This window comes from Varanus komodoensis, unplaced genomic scaffold, assembly GCF_004798865.1.
Source record: "Varanus komodoensis strain SLA01 unplaced genomic scaffold, ASM479886v1 scaffold8, whole genome shotgun sequence".
NCBI classification, from domain to species: Eukaryota; Metazoa; Chordata; class Lepidosauria; order Squamata; family Varanidae; genus Varanus; species Varanus komodoensis.
Genome location: NW_025336481.1, coordinates 7,817,109 through 7,841,321, shown reverse-complemented (window position 1 = coordinate 7,841,321; position 24,213 = coordinate 7,817,109). Strand labels below are relative to the sequence as shown.

Sequence of the window (24,213 nt, the reverse complement as noted above, 5' to 3'; positions counted from 1 at the left end):
TATTATGGTTCTTCTGAACTTAGGTCTCTAATACCTTTTTATTTGCAGTGGGGCAAATGGATTCCTCATGCCTCCAGGAGGATGGTGAGTTAAGATAAGTGTTCAAACACGAGACGGTAACTCCCTGCTTATTTACCTTGGAGTAAGCCACCCTGAAACATTGTACAACATGCAAAGGATTGTGCTGAGAATATGGGTGAGCATTTCGCTATTAATTTGCTAGAAGTATAGCTTGCAGGATTCTCAGGATGGCTTTGAGCAGGGAAGAACAGAGATGCAGTGGGTTCCCTTCTTTTCTCCAGACCCATCTCCCATTTCCATGAAGTCATTCCACATGGAATGCCAGTTGGAAAGAAAACTAGCCTGTTTAAATGGGAGGGTTTTCCTACAATGACGAGAAATGCAAGGGTGATTGGAGTGGGAGAACTTGCAGGTTTATTGCAAGGACATATTTTCAACTTTAAGGGACCAGGACTGCTTTTCATTCCCCACCCCTCCCGCCCCGCTCCAGTGCTGACTTCCATCCACCACAGACCTATTACTGCTGCTGCTGAAGTTAGCAGGAGAGTGCCACTGAATTTTGGTAGCAAGCTGCTATGGAGCCTTAGAAAGGACAAATTTAGACAGCTCGGAGGATTCTTCTCCTCTGCGTTCAAGGAGAGCCAGATGTGAACAACGCTGACCCTTGTGTCAGGGATGAAGTCCTGCCCTCCACCACTCCCAAAAGCGGGCTGGGCACCTTGCAGATGAGCAAGATTCTCCCTCTCCTCGGAGCATTTTTCAAGTGGGAAGGAAGATCAGTGAACAAATATGCCAACGGGTGCTTGAAAGGGAAACAAGCAAAGAAAGCTGCAAGTGTCTCTGATGCCCTGGGTGTCATTTTGGCATTCACTGATTACATTGATGGATTTAGTACATTTCAGTACTGCCCAATAGCCAAAGCTCTCCAGGCAGTTGACAAAGATCAGACCCTTAAAATGCATGATAAAACCCACACACGCACAAGTGAACAAACAACACACAGAGAGTCAAACATATATCTAGGAAAAGGATGGTCAGCAAGGAAGAGTCAAGACCTGATTGAAACCTCATCATAGGCTGTCAAATGCCTGACAGGGGAAGGCCTTAACCTGGCACTGCAAAGATAACAATGTTGGCACCAGGTGGGCCTCTTTAGAGAGATCAATCCATAATTGGGGGGGGGGGCACCACTAAGAAGGCCCTCTCTCATGGCTGAGTTCTGATGAGGCACCTGGTGGAACGCTTTAGATGACACACAGAGCGCACAGGCAAGTTTATTCTGAGAGAGAGGCTCTCATCACGGACTGAGTACTCTACCTGTGGTCCTTTTAAATGGAGAATCTGGTGCCTGAAACTGGGACTTTCTGAGTGCAAACTGATTTAGTACTTTTTGGTTGAAAACCATCCCAAGGCTCCTGACCAAATATATATAAAATATATATATTTTATACATTTATAAAAATATATAAAAATATATATTTTTATATATATACCAAATATATATAAATATATATAAAAATTATATATACCTATAAACCTATATATACTTATAAACCTATAAACCTATATATACTTATATACACTTATAAACCTATATATATAACAAACCTATATATATATATATATATATATATATATATAACACACACACACACACACACACACACACACATATATATATAAACTTCTTTCATACACATCAATTCCAAATGAATCACAGAACAATCTACTTGCAATAGGTCCCAATCCATCACTCAGTGGTCTCCCCTTCGCCCGTCTTCCCCGTTCCATATTGCTGGGCCTAACCAGCAGCCCTGCCTTTCTCTCTTCCTCTACTCTGGCTTCAACTTGCTTCTTTAATGATTAATCATACCTCTGATTTTGCTCTGACAATGGAAACATTTGGGGATGTGAATACCATTCCTTTCCAGGTACAGTTTATACTTGGTGTTTTTTAGAGCTCTTTACATTGGCATGCCAGGCGGACGTTCAACAGGTGGCGATGGAGGGGGAGCCAATGCTGCTTCATCTTGTGGCCTCAGCAATGGGACAGGTGTTTGTATAATATTTGCCATTTGCTACTCCCTAGTATACAAGCTTGATACTTTGTTGTACCATTTTGTTTTTCTCTGAAAATAAAATAAATATAATTACAAATGCACACACACACATTGAAGAGTGGGGAGAAATAAAAGCAATGTAAGAAATACAAAGACAAAATGCTTTTGGCAAGTACAACTAATGGGCTTGACACTACATGAAGGATATTTGTTAGACTGGCCACTTACACATGATGAAAAAGAAAAGCAACATCAAAAAGAAAAAAGCTGTATTGGCATAAAACATTTGCATAAATACAAAGTTAGAAATAATTACTGTAATTATGAAAATAGAATGATAGAAAACAGAAATACAAGGTGAAGACTGTGACCTGCAGGAGAAGACAATCATGCATGGGAAAGTCAATGGCAGGAGGAGAAGAGGAAGGCCAGCTATGTGGTGAAATGACTCCATTAGGAAAGCTGCAGCCTTGAATTTGGAAGAGCTGAGCAGGGCTGTCATGGGTGGCACATCTTGGAAGGCTTCTATCATAGGGTCACCATAAGTCAAAGACAACTTGACAGCAAGCAACAGCAGTAACCATGTCTAAATTTACATCCATGCATATGCTTTGGCAGATGGACATAATATGCAAATTACTGCCCTCTTTTTAAATGCTGCATTTTTGTGTTTTGGAGTGATTCATGGCACAGGCCACATGGTCTCCTTTCTTAGATGTGGTTGTTAACCTTTTAAACCCGATTTGGGCCAGAGACTCTTCCAGTAAAGAACACCAGTCAGGACTGGGATGAGGCTAGTGAGGCCTACCAGTGATGGTTATGAGATGTGATCTCTTGTACTGCAGCACTGTCAGCCGCCTGAGAATTTCTCCCTCCCTGCCACTTCCCATGGCAAACTATGCTTCCCGATGAGATTTCTTTCTTCAGCCCCTCTGTCTTTCTTCTGTTCTTCACCTCACTTCCAATTATTCAGGTATTTTTCTTCCAGCCATTGGAAACTTTGAGTGGTGATCTGTATTAGTCAGCAAAAGACGCAAAACACTTGAGCTAGTGGGTTTGCGACTGTTGTAAGACAAAAGTTTCAAGGTCCATTTGGTGTGTGTAAGAGTCCCTCTTGCAGAATGCTAGCCCCAAAGAGCCCTCCTCATGCCTATATTACAGTCTTTACATTCACCCAAGTATTTTAATTGCTTGTGAACCTGAGTCATAAGCTAGCCGTCCCCCTTTGCACTGCCAAAACAACAGACAGTTTATTAGCAAAAGCTCTTTATTCACCAGTGCATTTCGAGTCAGCACAACCAATGAAGAAGGAGTCTCTGAGCATGCACAAACCAGTTCGTTCAACCCAATCTAGCAACTGCTTCTGAGCATCCTCCTTTGGAGTACCCCTGTGTCCCCTCCCTCTGGAATGACCCCTTTGGAGATGGGCAACCCTCTTCTCCGTCTGTCGCCCCTCTAGTTGGTTGACCTGTTTCTCCCGATGTCACGCCAAGGGGTCAAGAGTCGTACCTTGGCTAGCTGCAGGAATTCTTCTCTCATGGCCCCTCCCTGCAGCTGCCCCCATCTCCATGGGGTTGGGATGCCCATTGGTTTAATGAAAACAACAGCAAGCAGGAGATCTAAACTAGAGCCCCTTCTGTATACCAAACAAAAAACAAAAAAAATCTTTAAATTGTTGTGACAATACAGTCAATAAATCAATTGCAAAAAAGATTTCAAAAGCTGAAGCTGTTGGGTATCTCTCAAAATGAAGTATCTGTTTGGACTGTGGCCTGAGGACTAACCTCCTTTGCTTTCTGCTTTCAGAAATACAGAAACAGGGAAGAGCTTAGATTACACAATGAGCACCGGTTGTTTTTACTGTTTTCCTAAGCATCTAAGGCGAAGTTGCTGGGACCATCAGTATTCCTAAGAGGACCCCATTCATTGCATTTAGCTGCAAAGCAGAAACTTGGGCTTCTAACTTTGGCAAGAGAAAAGCTAACAGGACATAAAGGCTGCCTGAAGCCAGGCAAAGAAATTGTGGCATGCAGTGAGGATGAACAGACCAGTGCTCGGAGGAAAACTGGAAATTAAAGGCTATTTCATGTTAGTCACCTAGGAAACGAGAAAGCAACTTTTTGTCTTGGTTATCAGTCTCTAAATCAGCTCTTGACTGTTCAAAACCCAAAGAAGCCAAAATTTGTTTTTCACAGGGACAACACAGAGAAAAACTATCATCAGAATAGAAACCAGATAAAGGAAGCTTATGTATTGTTAATGTTGGCAAATGTGGTACAAAAATTTCTATAATTGCGGGATTTCAAAACAGATACTTTGAGCTCAGTAATTCAACTGATAAAAAATCATAATCTCCTAATGACCTGAAGGGAAAGCCAGAGCTTGAGAGTTCCACTTCAAAATGCAAATGAAAATAAGAGACATCCAGAATATGCATTCACAGCTCATCAATCAGTTTTTCTGTGAATGTGGATAAATCCTTACAGCACCACAGGGAAGGTCTGATCTTTCCTTCCCACAGGCATAGGCTGATAGCGATTTTAATAGCGATTTAATAGCTGATAGCGATTTTAAGCATATGACAAGATGGCTATAAAAATACCCTTAAAGAGTCTAGAAACTTCAATGGGTCCAAAGAGCTGTCGCCAACCATCATCTTTGACAGACTGAAATGAATTTGTCACCCCGGTCCTAGTTAATCTCCGTTGATTACCTGCTCATTTTTTGACTCAGTTTAAAGGATTTGCTCTTTCTTTTAAGCCTCCAAAAGGTTTGGGACTGGTTGCTTTAAGGTAGATATTCTCCTGTATTTTCTCCCCACATGCTCCATTCAGCATTTGAGGTCCTGGTCTGGGTTTTGCCCCTCTGGCTGAAGTTTGGTGAGCGGGTGTGCAGAATGGGGCCTTTTTGATTTTGGTTCCAACACTCTGGAATGCCTTCCTAAATAGGTCCATATACTCCTTGCACTTTATGCCTTCTGGCAGGGGTAGAAAAAAATCACAGGCTCAAGCCCAGCAGACAAAACAAATGCCCAAATGTACATATGCTGATTTAGATACGCTGGAAAGTCTCTCTCTCTCTCTCTCTCTCTCTGTGTCTCTTTAAAGCCCTGTCTCCTAAGGACAATCTTACTTGTAAAAGGGACCTGTGCACAGGAGGCAGGAAAGCATTCAATTTCGGCGGGGGGGGGGGGAACAGGCAGAAAATTCAAATGTGGGGAGCAGAAGAAGAAGCTCATGTGGGCAGAAAATCCATTTAATCCAGAGATCATCGGGGCCTCTGTTGCTTTATTTCAGCATGGATCCCCAAAGCATTTATTCCAGGATCCCCAAAGCAAGTCATCCCCTAACACTGCAGCTGCCTTCTGTCGTTTGGAGGAGAAGAGGAGGGACAAAATACTCCGTGACCCTGATGCCACTGATAGATGAACAACTTCCAGGCCCTGCTGCTCTTCTTTCTTAAGCTTATTTATCTTTAAACTGGACTTGGACTCAAGTCCTTCAAATAAAGAACTGCCTTCTGTAAACATATGGCCAGCCTAACTATAAGTGGCTAAACAAAAGACAAGAGGTATGCACTCCGTATATCTATCTATCTATCCACACCTTATTCCACACCTTATTCCTAAAGTATGTTGACATATTTCACACAATTGTGCATTTATATGCAGGTACCTACGAATTGCATTTGCATTTGGATTAAGAGGTTTATGCATTTTGGAGTGTGTAATTGTGCTTTTTTGGATTATATTTATTCTAAAGTCTACTGATTTGTTTGGCTGGCATCTCACCTTGTCTGGCAAACACAGTGCCACAGGTGTCTGACAGAATTACCAGCCACAGATGGACAATCCCTCCACCTTTTGCATCATTCACATGATTGCCCATCATTTGAAACAAGTATCTCAACTTGTGCATGGTTAGTTTACCCAGGAAGGAGTGTTTGAAATCGCTGCATTTTGTAGACGTAGCTGGGTTTGTGGATGAATTTTCCCCATTACTATATAAGAGGTGTGGGGTGGGGGTGGAAGGACAGATGGACAACAAAATCGAAACATTGACTCTGGCAGGTAATGATCCTATCTGGAACACTTCCATATTCCTGGGAAATGCCGGATTAACATTTGAGAATTTAAATTGAGATTCCGGGGATTAAATGGTAGATTTCTTGCTCACAGCCACTGCCCACTTTAGTTATGAGATTCTCTGGCAGTGAGAAAATATTTATTTGTATAAATTCCAAACTAAGCTCAGCAAACCCAGTTACACCCTCTTGGAGTTTCAGTGGAACATCTCATTGAACTTTGCAATATTTGGAATGGTGAACTGAATCTACCTTAGTTTTATTTCTCAATTCAAAAGCACTTTTGGTGTTTAAAACTGAACTAGGCAAGAATTTTTTTAAGCTTACAAGAAAACCATTTTAAAAAGAATTATGTACACAAATTGTATTGTATGCCTACATTTCTTGTGAGTTACAATGTGTAGTCACAAGGAAGGATTTGAATTTGAAAGATTCTCCTCTCTGCTTATACCACTTCTGGTTACTAATGGTATGAGTATGTGAAAAAGAGTCTGTTATTACTAGACCAGGACTAAAAGGTCAGATCATGAAGCAGACAACAATAAGATTAAGGCCTGCTATTAGAAAAAGATGTAATCATGAAGAAGAGCTGTTTTCTCTTTAGTGAGATTTCAGGTCATATGCACTCTTATGCCACAATCCAGTTCATGTTTACTCAGAAGTAAGCCCTGTTGTGTTTATTGGGCTCTACTTAAGTGTACATGAAGCAAATATATATGCATTTAGTTGCATTCATCCCTTATTACCTCTGGGTCCTTTATCTCTCCTTCTCCCTCTCCCTCCGTCTTGGGGCAGGAGGCTATGTTACTGCACATAAAAATGTCACTAGAAACATACAAACAGAGCAGTCCTAAATATGCATAGAATTGTACTCTAAATGAATTTAAAATGGGCATTCTTCTACCTCTGTTGTTGCTGAGTGGAAGAGTTCATAGCCAAGACAAGAGAAAGTGAAAGAGACCTATATCAGCTGCAGCAAGAAAAGGCTCTTTTTGGGGTGGCCCAGAACAAAAGTGGGCAGGGTTTGACATGCAAGCCGTATCTGTTGAAATCTCTTTAACACGGCCACTAAAGCAGCATGTTACTGGCAGAAAACAGCAGGAAATGGAAACAACTTCCTGATGAAAGTGAAAGTGCAAAAGCAGGACCGCAGCTGAACATTGGGAAATAAAAATCATGACTATGGAAGCGTTACACAACTTTAATGACAACGATGAAAAGACTGAAATTGTGAAAGGCTTTGCATACTTTGTTTGGCTCAGCCAAACTGACACTACAGCCAAGAAATTCGAGGAAATCTGAGACTTGGAATGGCAGCAATTATCTAGAAAAGATAATCAAATGTAAGGGCAATTCAGTAGAGACAAAGGCCAAGGTTGTTCTCACCACTGTATTCTTTGGTATGGGTGCCAAAGCTGGACAGGAACAAAACTGATGTGTTCAAAACATGATGCTCGAGGAGAGCTTTGGACTGGCAGAAAGACAAACGACTGGAAGCAAAAATGACAAAACTGAATCTGTCATACTTCAAGCACATCATGAGAATGCAAGACTCCCTGGAGAAGACAAGACGTCTATGGAATGCGCTCCCCAGAGAGGTCCACCTGGCGCCGTCATTATATGTTTTTCGGCGCCAGGTTAAGACTTTTTTATTTGATCAACATTTTAATAAGTTTTAATATTGTATTTTTACCATTATATTTTACCATTATATTTACCATTCTATTTTAACCGCAGCCAGAGTGGGTCGATTATTTATTTATGTTTGGTGATATTTGTATTTTATCGTTGTAAGCCGTCCTGAGGCTTTTGCAAAGGATGGCATACGAAAATCCTAAATAAATAAATAAATCATGCTCGGGAAAGTTGAAGGCAGAAGAAGAGGAAGAACAAAGAGGAGATGGATGAGTCCATAAAGGAATCAGCCACAGCCTTGAGTTCACAAGAGCCAAGCAGGGCTGTCAAGGATAGGACATTTTGGAAGATGCTCATTCAAAGGGCCGCCATAAGTCAGAGATGACTTGATGGCATGTAACAACAACAAAAAAGTAGATGAAAGCTGAGATTCGCAGGATAGTACATTCTCCGTCTCAAAACAATTTAGGATACTGTGATGGTCTTTATATTCTGTTTACTCTTAGCCTGTTTTCTTAGAAAGAGGCCAAGATAATCTCTCTCTCTCTCTCTCTCTCCCTCTCTCTCTCTCTCTCTCTCTCTCTCTCTCTCTCTCTCTCTCTCTCTCTCTCATAATGAAATCTGCATATGATCTGAAACCCAAGGCTCGACTCAAGCAGGTATCACACAGCTACCTAAATTAGCAGGACAAGCCCAGGACATTTTGCTGCTTGAGCTGACAAACAGGTTGGTGCCCTTCCCTGTTCTATGTACAAAACTGAATCACACCGGCCGTTGAGTCGTAGTTTGGGCAGCTTCCCCATGCGGGTGTGGGCGAGCTTAGGAAGTCACATGGCACATGCATCTGTGACCTCCACCACCTTGGCACCACACCACACCCAGCCGCCTTCTTCTAAGGCCTGGCGCGAGCTTGCTGGCCGCCTGAAGCAGCAGAACTTCTGCTGGCAGAACTGGTGTTGCTGCAGAACCACGGCCGGCCGGGCTCCCTGCTCCCACCCCTCCCGGCCCGGCCCAGCCTGATGGGCCCACCACCTCACCTCCGCTGCTCTGTGGGAGCTCTTGCGCGTTCTCGACAGCTTGGGGGCTGTGTCTGCAGCACATGGCTGACATCTCATGGCATGTTGTGGGATACGCTGCAGGTCTTACAAGATGCTGGCTGTGTGGCGAGATTTTGTAAGAACCCAGGAGTCATTCAATGACTTGTTATTTAATTTCATGGAGCAACAGAGAGCTGGCAGGGGCTTTGAACGGGGCCAGCAGCCACTTCCTTGTTGCCGCAAATGCCATGGCGTGACACTGGCTGATGGGGCTATCTAGAGTACCTGCTGGACGTGCTGGGAGCTCTGGGCTGCAGCTTTCCTGGGGGCAGTGCAATAGCACAATTATCTCTTCTCTCAGCTCCACCGCCTCATGTGGGCGTCTCAATATTCTTAATGGGTGGGCCAGCCGTGCTTACTCTGCCTGAAGGTATATGACATGTCCTGTAAGTTGACTGAGGACTGGTGCTATTTGTGTTGTGATTGGTGCTTCCTCCTGTTCTTCCCAGTTTCTCTTTTCCCCAAGTAATTTCCTTGTTACTCCAGGGCGTTTGGCTGTATTGTTGTCAAAGGGGATTTTACACTAAAGGCTTCCCCACCTGCAAAAATATTCTTAAGGTTTTTAAGTTGTTGTTCTTAGGTTCTGGGTTTACACTCTTTGGGCAAAACAATGCAAAGTGGTGTTCTTTTTATCCCCACTGCCCCCCCCCCCCCCGCCACAAACTGGGCTGAAAGAAGCTGGCCTTTGGCAAGGGAGCCCAGCTGGACAAACTGGGGTGCTCTGGTGAGGACTGACCTCTGATGGTATTGTTTTCATTCTTTTGGGGGAAACTCTTGCAAAAAAGGGTTCTGCCAGTCCCGAACACCATTCCTCTCTGCAATTCATAATCTTGCATGAGATCATTTAAGATTTAATACAGAAAGTCAGCCCATTCCTGTGAGACGAAAAGGCCATGCTTTGGTTGCTATTTTTATTTTATACTGTAGGTTCTAGATCAAATCAAGCCAGAGCTTTCCCTGGTGAGGGAAAAAGTGAGGCTGTCTTACTTTGGGCCCATCATGAGAAGCCAAAACTTATTGGAGAAGAGAGTTAGGCTAGGGAAATGCAAAGGCAGAAGAAAGGGAAGATCAAATATGAGGTGGGTGGCTTGAATTTGAATTTTATTTATTTATTAAAACATTTTTATGCCGCCCCATTCGCCAAAGCCTTTACTAGAGCTGAACCCTGGTGTCATGGATGGGACATTCTGGAGACCTTTTTGAATAGGACCGTTTTGGAGAGCTTTCATTCATAGGTTCACCGTAAGTTGGCAATGACTTAACAGCACACAACAACAGCTGTAGCTTAAATGTTTCTATTTTATCACATTGTTATCAGGTTTTATATTCTGAATAGATTTTATTCTTGCACTGTTGCTTTTATTGTCATATTGCTTGTATTCTTGTTCTTGTTTTTGCTGTACGCTGGCCCTTTTACTGTAAGAGTGGCATATAAATATAATAAATAAATAAACACATCACAAAATAGAAGTTTATTTTATTTTTAATCAATTTGGAAAGCCGATAACACAATGCTCTCTATTACAGAACTACAACTAAGCTGAGATAGTTTAAAAAATGAGGACATGCAGATCCCATCAGTAATGTGAGAACACTGGATCACGGACTATGTAGTGACATCAATTTCAAACTGAAAAGGCAAGGTATTGATGCAACTCAAGGAAAAATAGTCTCGGAAGCTTCAATCTTATGCACATGTTGACAAAAAGAGCCTACAACTCCCAGCCTTCTCCAGCCAGCACAGCAGTCTAAAGGGAAGTTGTGCGGTTCCTTTCTGATTGAGCATGCAAAAGATTTTAGCTTAAACAATTTATTTACAATGTATGTAGCACAAAAGGAAGGGAATCGGCATGTTTCCACAGCCTCAGTGGTAATCATCCTTTCTTTTTCATCCCAACCAGTTAATCTGGATACTGATTTGTAATGTAAAGATTTATGTGGATAAACCTTCCTGTTAAATTGTCTAAAGCTTGCTTAGCCATTCGTCATTCATGGTTTGTAGCAAGTTGGACAGTCGGGTGCAGCAAGCACACGCTTATGGAGTTAGCACTGTGTAACGACCATGTGAGCGGCCCTGCAGTTCATGGGATTCTTGGCAATATGGAGAGCTAAATCAACATGAGGAGTGAGTCATGCCATCGCTATGTCACAGAGCTGTTGTTAAATATATATCCCTTCATGAACCATGAAATGAGCAGCAGGCTTCCTTCCCTTGGCTAAACACGGGACCGACAAAACTGTAATAATGGCCAAAGAAGGCCCACGAAATTTTGCTGCCCGAGGTCAAGGGCAGGAGTGTGTGTTCCCCTTGCTACTCCTTCCTGCCTCCCAATCGCACATAAATCGTGAAAGCTGGTGCGGTGTAGTGGTTAAGAGAGCAAGACTGGGCCCAGGCAACCTGGGTCCTGGTCCCCACTCAAGCACGGAGCCGCCTGGGTGACTTTGGGCCAGTCCCAGGCTTTCAGCCCAGCCTACCTCACAGGACTGTTGCTGTGAGAAAAAGAGGAAGAGAGAGAATAACATTATGCAAGCCAACCCGAATTCCTGGGAAGGAGAAAAAGGTGGGATATAAATACAGTACATACTAAGCGGCTATTGTGAACATCAGAGGAGTCCTTGTAGACCAAATCAAAGCCCCATCCCAGACCAAAGTTCCTGCAGTGGATGAACAGAAGCCTGGAAGACAGCCAGGGAAAGCTTTAAACCCCATTCAAAGCCACCCCTCTGCCCTCAATTTCACCTGGATTTTCATGAGAAAAGGGGGGAAAATCCACTTCCCCCATATGATTCTGTGATTCAGCCCCTCCTTGTTCCTTTTCTAAGCAGAAATTCCCCAGCTGTTCTAACCTTTCCCCAAAAAGGAGTTGCTCCAGTCCTATAATGTTATACTTGGTTTCAGCTTTACAAGGTCTGATTTGAGGTAAAGTGACCAGAATGGTATATGGGATTCTGAGTGGAGCTGAAGCATAGAATCATATAAAGGCATTAAGATATGGCCACTCTAATTCCTCTTCCTTTCCTAATGAGCCCCAACATGTTCTTTGCTTTTTTTCACAGCAGGCCGCCACAGGATCAATGTTTTCATCAAGCTAGCCACGATAACCCCAAGACCCTTTACCTTACCGAAGACCCTAACGCCATCTGCATACATGCAGTACTGCTACCATTATACATCACATTTAACACCTGCCTTTTTTCCTCTTGCAAAGAACTCAGGGCAGATTACAAGGTTCCCCTGTCCATTTTATCCTCACAGCAACCTGTGAAGTGGGTTAGGTTAAGAGTCAGTGACTGACTCAAAGCCACCCACTGACCTTAGTGGAGACCGGAACCCAAATATCCCAAGTCTCAGTCCAGCATGCTTAACCCGCTACACCACAGCAGCCCTCTGTTGCAACATGCTCTTCTTCACACTGAACACCCATTTTAACGCCCATTCAGACCACCTCTGGAATACTAACAGGATCAAATTCAGAGCCCATCAGTGTGACAGCTGACAGAATGCATGCTTTGGAAAACAGCCAAGATTCCCAACATACATAGTTGCAGCAAAATAAATGAGCAATGATGTCTAGTTTCTCCTACACTGTTAGGAGGTTGATGAGAATTTAAAATATGCACACGCACTTTTGGAATATGAGTCACTGCTGAGGTTGTACTAGCTCTGCATAGTTTGGGTTTGGTAATGTGTATTATGATTTCAATTTGTAGCTATTCTGAGAGCGTTGGTGGATCTAAAATTATTTATTTATAGAAAGAATTCTGGTATATTGGGGTAGGAGGGAGATTATTTACAGTCCTAGCCTATGAATATTTATTCAGAAATATTTATAGTTAATTGTAATTATTAGTGAACTTACATGAAAACAGGACTCACTAAGCTGGCCTCTGCAAAAATAAATATGAATGTTTCAGCTATTGTATGAAGATGTATGGCTATTTAATATATGTCAGAGCAAGTTTCTTAACCACGTATGCTCAGAAAAAGACGCATCACATTCAGCATCACTGGATTTTTTCCCCCAGTGCTGCAATTGTAAAATGAATAAAAATGTAAATGGGTGCAATTCTATACTTACCTGAGAGTAACTCAGCTTCTAGCAAACATCTCACCTTCCCCTGTATATACTGGCCTTTTGGCTGCAACCCTATGCAAGTTTAAACAGAAAAGGTTTTACAACTCCTAGCATTACGCAACCGTTTGTGCTGGCTGGGGGATGCCGGGAACTGTAGGATTTTTTTCTTGGATGGAAGCAGGCATAGGATCACTCCTTTTGAGGAGGCCTTGCTAGTTGTGCTGTCACTAACCAAATGTCTCCATGCAATATCTTCTTGTTGGCAGATGCGACACCCTCCCTAGTGTAGTTTGTGGCGGCAGGGAGAAAATGCATGTTTTAAACATTTTCTGAAAACACCATAGTTTACCCAGCAAGGTAAGCAGCAGGTTACAGCTTCAAACACTACAACAAACCAGAGGTTCTGGAGTACATTTAAAGCTACACTCCCTTGCATACCTTGCTGGGTTTGCATGACACGGGAAACCATGTGATTTGACAGTTATTAGCCAAATGGCAAAGTTTGCAACTGGCATGCTGAGCGCTGGATTGCAATGGGGTCCATGGCCATGTAGAAACTGGAGCTGGGATCTCCCTAGTCCCACGCCAACACACAAATCCCTCCATCATGCTTGCTCTCAAATGGTTTATTATGTATTAATAATAAATAAGATTTAGTGGGACCCAATTCTGAACAGACACCATTTAATACCATGCACTTTTCTGCAAGTCCTCCACTGGCTGGGTGCGATCCTATGCACCTTAGCTAGCGAGCAAATTCCACGGGGCACCGCTGGACTTGCTTCGGAGTAAACACACCAGGCATATGAAAACATGCAGAATTATGCAACCCCAACTGCCCGCTCGAAGATCCTTTGGAAGAGAGGAAGACGAGAGCGCCCAGCACCCCGCTCCCACCTCGCCCTCCTCCCGCCCGGCCGCCAGGGGAGCTGCGAGGACAGGTAGGCTGACCAACGCCGCGCGGGGGCGGCTCGACGGGATCCCTGCCCCTCGTGCCTGCGTGGCCACGCCCCAATCCGCCCGCGCCATTGGCCCGCGCGCCCCCCGCAGCGCCGGGACAGCGGGCAGGGCGCTCGGAGCGCCGGCGACCTCCGCCGCCTGTCATTAGCATACCCGCGCCCGCCCCTCGCAGCCCATTGGCCTGCTCGAGGGCGGTGGAGGTAGGGGAGGGCTCTGCTTTCGTCACGCCGCTCTGCGCCCTCCCGATTGGGAGCTGCGGCCTGTCTATCCTTGGGAAAGAGGAGGGGCGGGACCGAGGCGAAGAGGAGTGGGGTTGACAGGGCAGCGGCCCGGGTCTCGCTTCCGCCTTGGTGTCAGCGGGTCTCGCCGGCGGGGGGGCGCTTGCCGCGCGCGCAGGCGCGCTGCGGGACGGAGCGAGCCGGGTGCCAGGTAACCGACCCCTGCGGGGCTCAGCCGCTGTCCTCTCTCCTCTCCATCCCCTCCATCGCTCGGAGCGCCTGGCACTGACGGGAACGCAGCGGCTGGGACCGGGCGGCCGGCCGGCCTGCCTCGCAGGAGACCCACCCGCGGCGAAGGGAGGGTTGTTCGTGAGGAGCGGGTGGAGAGCCTTGGCCCCTCACGGAGCTCCCTGAGGAGGGGGCCCCCTGAGCGGGGAGGGCTCGGCCCCGCTCCGCTCCGCTCCCCTCCCCATGGTGGGGGAGATCCGTCAGGGAGCTCGCGGTAGGAGAGAGTTCTCGCAGGAGGGATGCGAGCGGCAGGAGGAAGGCCGGAGGGGCTTTTCTTCCTTCCTTCCCTTCTTCCCCGGTAGCTCAAGCACATGAGAAAAGCACATCAGGCTCCAGCGTCCTTCCCCCACCCTGGGGCCTTGCAGATGTTCTCTCTGGACTGCAGCTCCCGGTATCCTTGACGGGGCTGATGGGCAGTGTAGCCTTAAAACGCCTGGAAGGACTGGTCTTGCAGAAACACACACGAAACAACGACCCCTCCAGTCTATAGCGTACGAGGGCTGCTGTCAGCCCGGAAATAATGCAGAGCACCCGGGTCCATGGGCTGATTCTGTACAAGGCAGCTTTCTTATGTGCCGGCCAGGCTCTTGCCTTAAGCAGTTCCTTCCAGGAGTAGATCCCTGCTCAGGGTTCCTGGGGGTGGAGGAGAGCAGGTGTGTGTGGGGATCCTGCAAGGATGCAAAGCTATAAACTAATTTAGTCTCCCTTAGCTCCCATTAACACACTGCCATCGCCACTTCTTTTGCACTCCCCCTTGCCTCGCGGTTGCCGGTAACTTGCAAGTTGCCAACTTCCTTTTGCTTTTTGCTCCAAGCCTTCTGTGTGCTTAACAGGTTCTTGATCTGAAGACGTTTTCTGGCAGTGATGAGATGATGATGATTTCTGCATGTTGAAAAGCTTCACCTGCTGTTTTTTTTTTTTTTTTGTTCAAAATGTGAAAATCACAGGGCATTAGGCCATGCTGCTGCTCAACGGCCTTCTCTTAATCAGTTGGTAACACTGCTGCAGCTGGATTTGGCCTTTGGGCTTCAATCTGTTGATCCTACTTATGGTAGGAATGAATCTTCTGCCCTCTTTTCTGTGCTTTATCAGTTCTCTTGGTTTGCAAAGGGCTTCCAGGCAGTGATCTTCATGGTATTTGGATCAGGTGGCCTACCATAGGCCAGAATGCTCTCTGCTGTTCATTGCTATCTTTCAGGGCTTGGACAACAAATGCCTCCAGGGCTTCCCCCCCCCTCCCCCGTAGCATCTTCCTGATTAGAACATCTGAAATTTCAGGTCTTGTGAGTGAGTGAGAGGAAGATGTGTACTCTTCCTAGTTTGAGGAAGAGGGCATGGAAAAGCGCAAGACTTTATTATTTATTTATTACAAACACTTGTATCCTATCCTTCCGGACAAGTGCTCAGACTTATACCTTGCAGGCTCAGAGCCACCTTGAGAATGGGGATAGCGCATTCCAGGTGTAGGAGCGAAGTGGCAGCTGTAAATGTGGGGCATTATGTGCTACCCGAGCTGTGGGGATTGACCTCAGTAGCAAGAGTATTTTGATTGATGGCAGGAATGAACCTTGCTTTGAGGGCTATTGCTTTCATTCCAGCATGTAATTTGAAGTACCAGTGACAACCAAAACCAATTCCCTCCTACAAAGAGAGACTTTTGCCTATAACCTTGTAGGGAGTAACAAACCTTCTGATTCCTGCTTTTATGTTTTAAATTCTTTAATTTTTATGTTTCAGATTCCTGTGAACAGCCCAGAAAGCTTCAGCTATTGGCCAGTATTAAAATGCTACAAATAAATAAATAAACACAAATTCCTTGCATAATGGTAGCTGCCTTTTCCCTTGGACTATTTCACCTTAGCAACTTTCACACTGTTCGTTACTTCCTTGTGCTTTAGTATAGTGGAATTCTCATGTGCCTTTTAGCTTTGAGACTCTGTGGCCCTTGTAATTAAACTGTGGGCAGAAGTATCAAATAATGGGAAGCTGGTGGGCCCCATTCTATAGCCATTTACTACTGCAACAAAGTATGGGGCAAGCTGGAACATGGGCAGGCACTTTGCATCTACGTCTCTTTGTAACTGAGGATTTGAAACCACTACCCAGACAGCTGAGAGTGTTTCCATTTGCAGAGGTAGTGAAATAGGGATATGACTCCTTCTGCTCCTTGTTCCCTTGTGAATTGTAATTAAAGACTTTCATATGATGTATCAAGCAGTGGTGGTGCTGCTTTTTTAATTCACCAGTGAGGAAATAGGTACAGTGGTGAAGAGTAAGGAGAGAGGTGTGTTACTTTGACTTGGCTTGACTCTTTGGATTGCTTTTTTTCCCGTCCTGAAGCAGTTGCTTCTTGCTTAGCTTGAAGTTTGCATTTCACTTTTAAGCTTGGCTCTAAAATTCTATGACAGTTTGGAGGGAGGCTTATCATCTTAGTAAGAGAAGCTGTTCTTTTGTCTTAATGGAAATCAAATTTGTGGCATGGATGGTAAAGAAAGAGCTGTTCCTTGCCTGCAAAGCTGGAGGGTGCTCATCTTCCCAAACTCTGGTCTATATTCCCCCCAGCAACCTAGAATTCTGGGTTCACATGTCATATATCAGAATATCCCAGGAACAGGGCATTGTTGATGAAAGTGCATGAAAAATGGAAGTAGTGAGTTGTGCAGGAAGCGGCACAGTTGCACACTCTGCACAATTGCAGCTGTATCAATTCATTAATGAAACAGCACCTGAATCTGTATTATGTTTGACCTGGTCAGTATGTTATAATGAGATGACTGAGCAACTGTGGAGTCCAGAATTGGGAGAAGACTAACATGCTGTGATTTTCCAATCCTGCTAAAGAGGTTTGTCAGGCTGTGTATGAAGCACTAGTCTTGCAAAGTATGAGTACAAATGATGAAATTCTTGTAACTGGGCAGTAAAGGGAATTGTGAATGATACGGGGTGAGTAACTTTTGTGTACCTTTATGTTCAGTTTTATCAAAAGTGAAATGCTCAGATGTTACAGTTAAGTAAAAAAAAGCCCCAATCATTATCTTTATTGCATTTCTGTAATGCACAATTGTCAAAGCTCTCTGGGTAGCTTACAGTAGTTCCTAAAACAGGAACAGTAATACCAATTAATGTATATATAAATTAAATGAATATGTAATGATTAACATGGCTTTATAATGTGTGACTTGACCACCTGATAAATAAGATACCCCTAAGGAGACTGCTGAATATTCAAATCCTAGATTAGCCATAATTTCACTGGCACTGTGAATACTATTAATGATTAATTCACAGTGACCTGGTTTGGATATAATGCTAAATGTTGATTCTTTGTGCAAAATTAATCTCAGGCTCATCAGCTCTTTTCTCCATCAGCACTTCCACTTTTTAAATCAGCTTTAGCTTTAGATATGAATCCTAAATTGTGATTAAAGTTAACTAAGCTGTACTTAGCCAAGGCTTCATAAACCATAGTTTCAAGTTGACTTGCTTTAGTAACCCATAGTTAAAATGAATCAGTTTTTCCACATTTGTCAATTATGAAAACTGTGCTTAACATTGGAAGCCTCAACTTGTCCTTGAGGCTTATTAACATAGCCAAAGTTTAGCATAATGCCTTAACATAACAAGTGGCCCAGACCTTGTTTAGACCTTAGCACTGTCGTTAATCTTAACTATTCAGTAATGAGTTTGCTGTGTTTTTATACTAACTGTGACTAATGTTTAAATACAAAAATAACTAACGAAAAATTCAACAAACTGGTTACTAGAAGTGGAAGCTTCCAGATTCCTCCGAGCTGTGCAGAAGGGAGGTGTGACTGTGCAGATCTGAGTATTGCAGTTCCTTCTTTCTGCTTGTGTATGGTTCTGCTTGATGTATGAACTAGGCCAGTTTGTAAGGATAAATATAAAACATTCTTTACAACTGAATAGTTAGGTTTGGTGATGGTATTACGGGGTAGTTTACCCATACAGAAAATACAAAGCATTGGATTTTGTAATAGTTTCACTGGAAAACTCGGTTATCTCAGGAGCTGGCCTTCTGAAACATAGAAACAGGGTAAGTCAGAAGGGTACTTCCGGACCATCTAGTCTGACCCCCGGCTCCGCTCACGACATGCCCACCATGTGCATGTCCGGCCTATCTTTGAACACCCGCACCGATGGGGCCTCAACGACCTCTCGTGGAAGCCCATTCCACACTCTCGGGGTCCTGACTGTCAGGAAGTGCTTCCTGGTATCTAAATGGAACCTTGGTTCCCTGAGCTTTGCTCCGTTGGAGCGCGTTCTGCCTTCCTCTGCAGGGGAGTTCTGTTGAAAGTTAATACTGCTAAAGTGTTTCTCATTTCTATAAATAGGATTGATTTCAATCGAAGTAATATAAATCATTGATAGTTTATCTGGGCAGTATAGCATATGTGTAAAGCTTGCATGGAGGGCTTGCTTAGTTATTGGAATATGATGAGAGGAAGCAGTTGTACAAATGTGTTGGCTTATTTTTCTCCACCAAATCTTTCTTCCCAAAATACTTATTTTCAATTGTAAGCAGAGTTAGTTTTTTCAAAACTTATCCTTTATAGTGTGAAACAGGGAGCAGAAAGAAGAATCTGGTATATGTTGTGGGAGCTATACAGTTCAGCATCTCTGCGCGCGTGCATGCACACACACACACACACACACACACACACACACACACACACACACTCTCTCTCACGCACTCACCTGCTTTCCCCCCTCTACCAACCAGTTGCCCTAGGCTGCTAAGAAATTGGTTAAAGCAATAAAATATTGCATTTAATCAGAAAGAGCAGTAACATACAAATGATAACATGTAATTAAATTGTAGCTTTAACTGTCCCCTTTTGTGCAGAAATTATATTAGGTGTATTAAAAAGGAAAAAGAATCTAACAATTGCATTCTTTTGGAAGGAATTCTACAGAAGCTATTTCTGCATGGGCAAAAGATTTGGAAGGCTGGTTTCCAAAGTTTTATATCAACTTTTAGTCTCATTTACTTCAGAGTGACTTATTCTTAAAACAGCTTCCTCTGGTAGCACCATCTCTATGCCTGTTTCTCAGTGTTGGGGACAATTGCATGGGTTACTACTCTAGCTGATCTGTGAACTATGTGGAGTTTCTTTAAAGATATGTCCAAACATATATATGTGGAGTTGCTGTGAAAGCGTTTTTTCTATATTTTTTTCCTGTGGACAGTCCTTTCCCCAGCATTGAACTGAGAGAAGCCTGGCTCTGCATATCTGGGAAGAAACTGATTAGCTGGAGATCTGTGATATCCTGAGCCTCTTTGGAGTGGTTTTTCAATTTTAAAAATTGTGTGCTTAAAAAAAAAAGATGCTGTATGGCTTAGAACTATAGGGCTCCAGATTCTACACAATATACAGATACAGTAATGCAAGTAACTGGCTCCCTGACATTAGTCGATTATTACGCACGTTTGTGGCTCCTCCTTTAACCCCACAACTGATCAGGCTGAGATTATCCAACACAGGGCAGGTATTGAGAAAAGAAGCATTTTAATGCAGCAGAAAGGTGCATCGCTGTCAGCATATTTTGAAACATAAGCTTTATACTCTGAGAATGCATAATGCCTACAACTGGATAATGAAAATTATAGTGCACTCCTTTTGACACCTGCTTTTATTAATTAACATAGATAATGAGTATAACATTGTGGTTCAGTGTCTCATTCTTAGTTAGATTATTTCAATGCCATTATTCTATACTATTATTTCTATTATAGCCAAAGCTCTTTGGACCATTCACAACAATTACTCAAACATGAGAGAGAGAGAGAGAACATTTTTTCATGTAGTAGTCTATTTACACTCTTGTCTCTGGTCCTGATCACGTTAAGCTATCTTGAAACTTGTTTCAGTGCTGCTTTTTGTGTGCCATGGTAACTTCCGCACTGTAAGGCTGTTCTCAAGGGCTTGTTTTGTGACATTCCACAGTAATGCCAGTTATTTAAGATTAATGCTAGGTGGAGATATGTCACTTTTTTGACTGCAAAATAAAAGATCTTGCATTTTGGAATGGAAAGTAGACACCATCAAAGACCAGGCTTAGAAAAATCTTGCATCGGTGGTCCTTGGGGCAGCTTAGGCTATCTAAAGTATTTCAGTTTTGTTTGAGACAGAATCTGCGGCAGGCTAATTATCTGGATGTTTTATGATCTAAAGAGCTAGACTAAGAAGATGACTTGTTTGCCAAAGAGGAACAAAGATGAAAGTTTGCCCCAGTTGGATTTTATAGAGAAAGTTACATGCTAAATATGAAATAGGACAGTGGATGTCAGAGAGCATCTTGGAGTCAAACTGCTTATGATAGTGGCAGCCATGTCTGTCAGGTGTCTGTTCCATTTGCCTGTAGTGGGGGTGCAGATGTGCCCTGCTTTTGACTTCAAAATGGTTGCACCAGTAACTGGAGCTGCACCTCCACTTCCTTCACCTTCCCTCTACTGCCACCAGGAAGACTAGAAGAAAACTACCTGAAGTGAGAGAGCACAAACAGGAGAGGGGGGTCACTTACCTTTCTCCACATTTACTTCCCTATATAAAAACACTGACATCCAAGTGATATGTGAATAACTTATGATCAAACGTATGTCACATCTGCTGTGGCATTTAGTTCAACTCCTGAGTTTTTTGTCAGTGTTGCAGGGATACATATCAGGCTCTCCTGAGGAAAGCTTCAGGGAAGCTTGTGTCCTCCTGATTCAGTAACCTCAAAAGGCAGCCGGATAATGAGTTGTGAAAAAGAACTGCTCTAACATGCCATCCTTAACATGGCAAGATTTAATGATGCGGAACGTATGTGTAGTTTTTCTCTAAATATGTGTACATGAATGAATTTTCATAAGCAAGATAATGGAAGTTCACTCAGAAAAAACAGTTCTGTTATTTCCCCAAATTAAAGAGTACATTGAAGGAATGGGAGGCAATTATGCCTTGTAGCTAATGGGATCATTACCAGGTTGTTGGGCACTTCATAGTCCTGGAATTGCTGAAAGGGACAAGTGTTCTGTGAGTCTCTGATTTACATGGGTCTCAGTTATTTTGGTTATATGTCATGAAGTAATATCTGACTTAGGGTGGCCCTGTGGGCCTCAGTTACCATACTGGAAATGCGTAGGTGTTGTTCTAAGAGTAAGGCAGCTATATTTGAAACGAAACACGCAGACAATTGAAATGGAGGGTTGATTCATACAGTTTTAGAAATACTGAGTGAGCTGACTGTGAGGCATCACTGTGATGAAACGGACAGAGTGTGCAGCATGGAGTGCCACCTGTCTTTTTGTCACCCTCCCATGTTTTTCAACAATGCCTTAACATGAAATATCTATTCAAGAGGGAAAATGTCATGAGCATGTCTCTTTCCTTTCCTCCTCTCAGCAGATCTAAACAGAGAGCCTAAATACAGTCCTTTATCTGAGCAAGACAAATAAAGGTCTGTGTGATTCAGGGTCTTCATAAGAAGGTTGTTTTCAGTAACATCAAGCAAAGTAACATTTCCCTTGTTCTTTCCCTCACTTTCCTGAAAGGCTTGACTCCACCTTCGGGGAAGTTCATGCTGCCCAGGGGTCACATGATGGAAATGCTGGATGTTACTTAATTGGGCAGCTTGTTTGGCTTGTCTCTGGCTCACTGGGTTAATGTATTCCCTACTCCTCCAGCCCTCACTCTTCTGCAGTTTTTCCCCTGAACCTGAGTTAGTTCGATTCTTAGCTGCTGTCTGCAAATCTTACTCATTAACCTTGACATTTCTGTGCCATACTTCAATCCCCTCTCTTCACATTCTGAGTCTGAGCTTTCTAACTTGGAAAGGTATGTTTTGAGAGAAGCAGTCCCCATCTCTGCAGAAGAGATGGAATGGTTGCACATTGCCTTTTGATTGCCTAGAAGCCACATGTGGAAGCACCCTTGACCTAGTTACTCCTAGTAGTTAGTTCATTGGATGATCTTTCACAAATCTCTCAAAGTCGCACCTTGCTTTACATCACAGGATTGTTGTTGTTAGTCGCGAAGTTGGGTCCGACCCAGCGCGACCCCATGGACAACATTCCTCCAGGCCTTCCTGTCCTCCACCTTCCCCCGGAGCCCACCTAAGCTCACAACATCACAGGACAGTTGGGAGGATAAAATGGTATAACCTTATATATGCTGCACTGCGTTCCCTGGAAAAAGGACAGAGTTCATATGATATAAAAGGGTTTACCCCAGAAACCAGTAGAAGGTTAGGCACTGTACTGAAGAGATACATTTTCTAGGAGAGACGTTGAATCTGACTTCATATGGCAAATAACCAAGGATTCTTTGAAATACTTATAGTGATGTTGCTATAAAGGGGCAAGTTAATAATCCTAGCACTTTCGTATCGAGTATATTTTAAAAGGGCCAACACAGTGCAATATAACATTGTTCCTTCTTGCATTTTCCATTGTTATAAGTGTGTTGTGAGATTACTGCACTGCTGACCTGTAGCACCTCCTCTCTCTAGTACTTAGTGTCATGAATGGGACAAGTTGTGCAAGTTTTGCTTGTTGCGGACAGATTAGCATTTGCTCAGGGTTTCTCTGTGCTGGATAATCATGTGGATGAAGTTGTAAATTATGGCAATCTGCCCTTGAACATTCCAGTTACATTTTTAAAAAAGCTTGTAACTGGAACATTTTCCACACTAGCATTCTTTTATCCTTTAATCTGTATTAGAAGGCATTTGAGGTCACTGGAACCCTGAAAATAAATTAATATGCTGAATATCCAGGTAGCCTAATGTTCACTTTAAATGTGACTCCTTACAATTTTTGCAAAATGGCCTTTTTAATATAGCTAGAAAATATTTACCAGAGACCATATGGGAATCTCCTGTTCATTTATACCTTGAGCTTTTAAGAGCTCAATCTAGTGGGGACACCTATAACTCTATGAGTTTGCAAGATTATGGGCATCCTATCAAGGATGGAAGGAACACAAAGGCCAAGATGGCCAAGACACCCCATGTATATGAGACACAATGTATAACAGCAGAGCCTCACTCCTCCCTACCCTGCTCCCTGGGTCATCACTCCCTCCCACGCCCTGCAGTAATAGCAGCTCCGAGGTTGGTCTTGCAACCTTGGAGCCGCAACCAATACAAAAAGAACCATACCAGGTACGAGGGAGTTGGGGCTCAGAATATTCCTATGCCCAGTCGGCATCTGCCAAACATCAGATTGTGCCCTAAGATGGTTTTCTGTATTAGTTGTCTGGATTGCTCCAAATTTCTTAAGTGGGAGTGTGTTAGGTATATCAAGTCCAGAACTTAAGGATTGCTTTTCCTGGGAATTCTATGGTAAATATTATTTAGAGGTTATCTTTGGGATGCGATCTTTTATTTCTAATCCTCAACAACCATTCTGTTGGCTATTTGCCCCTCATTACTACATTCTGCTAACATACTTGGGCCATTGTCTAGTTTAATTTGATAACTGCAAAATGTATCACCACCAAAACAGACTAGGTATCATAAGAGAACTGTCTTTATCCTTTGATTGCACTTTTAAAGATAAATAATAATCATGTTAAGACACTAAACAAGTAGAGCATATCTGGCTTAGTGTCAAATTAATGTGCACTGTTACAAATACTCCCCTATTCAGCTGTGTGTAACCATTTTCTTAAATATTTTGATTCTGTTTTGTTACATAAATCAATGTGAGCAAAGTGAAATTCCAGTTCAAAAAACTTTCTTAGTTAAGAAACACACTGGAAGAGATTCCATA

At 43.3% G+C, this 24,213-nt stretch overlaps 1 protein-coding gene across 1 annotated transcript in view; it reads left to right on the top strand.

The window, feature by feature from the left end:
• The first annotated feature begins 14,219 nt into the window (after positions 1-14,219).
• The window catches only part of OSBPL2 (oxysterol binding protein like 2), a 75,652-nt gene continuing 65,658 nt past the window's right edge, over positions 14,220-24,213 (top strand). Inside the window, exon 1 of the mRNA XM_044454977.1 lies at positions 14,220-14,361. The gene's annotated coding sequence lies outside the window, so the exon portion shown is untranslated. The remainder of the gene's footprint in view (positions 14,362-24,213) is intronic.